The sequence below is a fragment of the Arvicanthis niloticus genome, chromosome 9, assembly GCF_011762505.2.
Source record: "Arvicanthis niloticus isolate mArvNil1 chromosome 9, mArvNil1.pat.X, whole genome shotgun sequence".
NCBI classification, from domain to species: domain Eukaryota; kingdom Metazoa; phylum Chordata; class Mammalia; order Rodentia; family Muridae; genus Arvicanthis; species Arvicanthis niloticus.
Window position 1 is genome coordinate 10706865 of NC_047666.1, and position 3662 is coordinate 10710526.

At 43.0% G+C, this 3662-nt stretch overlaps 1 pseudogene; it reads left to right on the forward strand.

The window, feature by feature from the left end:
- The first annotated feature begins 2574 nt into the window (after positions 1-2574).
- Positions 2575-3092, forward strand: LOC117715638 (biorientation of chromosomes in cell division protein 1 pseudogene; annotated as a pseudogene).
- The last annotated feature ends 570 nt before the right edge of the window (positions 3093-3662 follow it).

The window sequence follows — 3662 nt, forward strand, 5'->3', positions numbered from 1 at the left end:
TTGAGAAAATGCTGCAGACAAGTTCACAGGCCAGTCTGATGAATACAATTCCTCAATAAGGGTGCCCTTTTACCAGGTGTGTCAAATTGACAGCTGATACATTGTTAATTTTTATTACTAATTATTTATATTCACCAAACAAATAAAACACAGATAATCATTCTCAGACATTGTGCTGTTATTGTGCCTAATATTACTTAGATAGTGATTTGATGGAGACATCTCATTTGCAGCAGCATGTTCTGAGATATCTCTTTCTCTTTCTCTTTCTCTTTCCCTTTCCCTTTCTCTTTCTCTTTCTCTTTCCCTTTCCCTTTCCCTTTCCCTTTCCCTTTCCCTTTCCCTTTCCCTTTCTCTTTCTCTTTCTCTTTCTCTTTTCCCATAGATCTCTGTGTTTGTCCCATCTGCTTAAGGAAGAAGCCTCTCTGAAGATGGCTGAAAGGGCACTGATCTATGCTATTAAGAGAATATCATTAGCAGCCATGTTAGTGTCACTTTTTTAGAGTAGTAGTATTTGGTTTTGCCCTAGATCTCTGGACTGTCTAGTCTCTGGTTCTTGGTAACCCAAGCAGTGTCATATATAGGTTCAATCTTGTAAAACAAGCCTTAAGTCAAATCAGACATTGGATGGTTACTCCCACAGTCTTTGTGCCACCATTGTCCTAGCACATCTTATAAGGAGCATAGATTTCTAGATCAAAGTGTTTGTGGCTGTGCTGGTGTTTATGCTTCTCTTTTAATAGCCTACAGAGTACCTACCCATACCAAATACACTAGAACATAGTGGGAAATTCTATGTAGGCACCAGATTAATTTCTTCATGTTCAGAGAGTTGTGTGGGTATCCACATATTTGGGGAACAAGCAAAGGGATCATTGTCTTGGGCCTCTATATTAGTGTGTGAACCCCATAAGGAATTCAACCAACCTTAGATGAATACTATTTGAAGACTTGTATGTGTACACATGTGCGTGTGGATGCTCATGTGCTCACATCCCACTGAACAGTAGCCCGGCTCCAAAAAAGTCTACTCTTTTCTCAGTTTGTGTTTTCTTTATTTCTTCTATTTACATTTTTAGGACTTGAACTACTTTATTCATTTTCTTCACCTGTTTGACTGTATCTGTATTAATTATTTTATGTATTTACATTTCAAATGTTGTCTCCTTCCCTTAGGAGAAAGACTGAAAGAGCTGAAGGAGATTACAAACCAATAGGAAGAACAACAGAATCAACTAACTGTACCAATCAGAGCTACCAGGAACTAAGCCACCAACCAAAGAACATACATGGGCTGGTCTGTGGCCTCTGATACATATATCATAATGGTCTGCCTCTCTGGCCTCAGTGGGATGAAATAGACTTGGTCCTGTGGAGGTCTAATGCCCCAGAGAAGAGGGATGCTAGAAGAGTTAGGTGGAAATGGTTGGTGGGTGAGGGAGAATCCAAAAGCATTCTTTAATTGCATCTATGCTGAATACATATGGACGTTTTCCTTGCTGATGTTCCTCAGACAGCTCTGCATTACAAGTTTTTATGAGGCATTTGTTTTGAACTTTGTTTTTTCTTCTTTTTTTTTCTTTAGACTCCCCATGCAGTTCACAGTACAGGAGCTTACTGTGTAGACAAGACTAGTCTTGAATTCACTGAGATCCTTCTGCCTCTGCTTTCCAAGTGCTAGGGTCCTATATGTATACTAACATGTCCAGTTTGAAACATGATATTTTTAAACCAGCTATAAATTGTTACAAGTAAATGCCAAGCTTCACACAGGTTGTATACAAATCCAGCATCTTACAGTGGAATGGAATTTACATTTGTTTATTTGTTGTTTGAGACTGGAAGTCAACATCTTGATCCTCAACAGAATACATTCAGTTTCCATCTGCACCTGAAGCTGACCATGTGCCACAGCTCTCCCACCCAAATCCTGCTGGCTAGGAGATAGTTTCCCAGGAGTGTTGACACACTTGTCAACAAAGGTAAGGCCACCACTTCTGCTCTAATTTCTGGCCCAAGAGAAACCTGTCCAGAGCCATCAGGACACAAGAACCAAGGAGCAACCTGGGGCAGAATCCTTCTGTTTTCATCTGCACTCAGAGCTGACCCTGTGCCTCAGCTCTCCATACCCAAATTCCTCCCGGAAAGAACTGGTCTCCCAGGAGTACTGACACACAGGCTTGCAGGAGGAACAAGCCACAGTCAGAGACAGCAAGTCCAGACAATACCAGAGATAACCAGATGGCAAAAAGCAAGGGCAAAACCATAAGCAATAGAAACCAAGGCTATGTGGCATCATCAGAACCCAGTTCTCCCACCACAGTAAACCCTGGATATCCCAATAAACCCTAAAAGCAAGACTGATTTATAATCTAATCTCATGATGATGATATAGGACTTTATGGTGGACATAAATAACTCCCTTAAAAAATACAGGAGGAAGCAGGGAGGGTCGTGGTCCCCACTGCCTCCAAAACCACCAATTCCCACCCCTGAAGCCTCTGGCTCTATCTTTAGTCAGTGGCTCCCAGAGGAGCAGCAGAGTGCAGGCCCAGTGTGGGCACGGGAGTGGCCATGGAGGAAGGTGCAGGAGCAGCTGCAGGAGGCCAGGACCAGCAGGGGGTGGGGGCTCCAGTGGGGCAGGCTGCCCTGTTAATCCTGCTTGGCTGCCTCCAAGAGATCCACAGCTCAGTGCTCTCATAGTGGAGCAGCTCAAGAGCCTTGGCCTTTTGACAGCTTCCGCTGGGACTGCCTGACCACGTGGACAATAAGCCAACTTACCAGAACCTGAGGCAGAAGGTGGATAATTTTGTGTCAACACATCTGGACAAACAGAAATGGAATCCTGAAATTAACAAGAACCAGTTGTGAAATGGGCTGAGGCAGAGCATGGTTCAGTCAGGCATGTTGGAAGCAGGGGTGGACAGGATCATTTCTCAACTGGTAGAGCCCAAACTAAACCATATCTTCAGGCCACAGATAGAGCAAGCGATCCACAAGTTCCTGGCCACCCAAAAAAAGAAGCTCTCCCAGCTCCCCCTCCAGAACCTGAAAGCCAGGATCTTCCAGCACCATCCCAAGATGCTTCCTAGAATATGCCCAACACCGTTGGAAAGCTTTATTTAACAAAGAAATGAGTTCCTGTTTCATATGAATATAACTTTAGTCAACTATGTCATTACTGATGTCAGGATTTTGGTCTTGACTGTGGTGGTATCCAGATTGGATGCAGAGCAACTTTGGTGGTGTGGGACAGTTACCCCTACTTGTGCATGGATTGTGTTACCTTTGACCAGCCTGTCAAAGGGTAGCCCAGTAGACACTACATAGGTTTAAGCACTACAGTGACATGGGTTGTCAAAGAGACAGAGAGAGAGAGAGAGAGACAGAGAGAGAGAGAGAGAGAGAGAGAGAGAGAGAGAGAGAGAGAGAGAGAGAATAACTTATTGAATTTGATGACCTTAATAGTGGTCAGACCAGGGACATAGTTCAGAACTGAGTCTGAATAAATGAAATCAAATGATTATCAGGGCAGACTATGTATAGGGAATATGTTCAAAAGTTTAAAAGGCAAGAAAAGGAGCAATATTACATTTTGGCTTACTAGACAAAGTATTATAGGCTAACCTTTAAGCTGGTTTGTTTTGAGAAAAAAGCAAGGT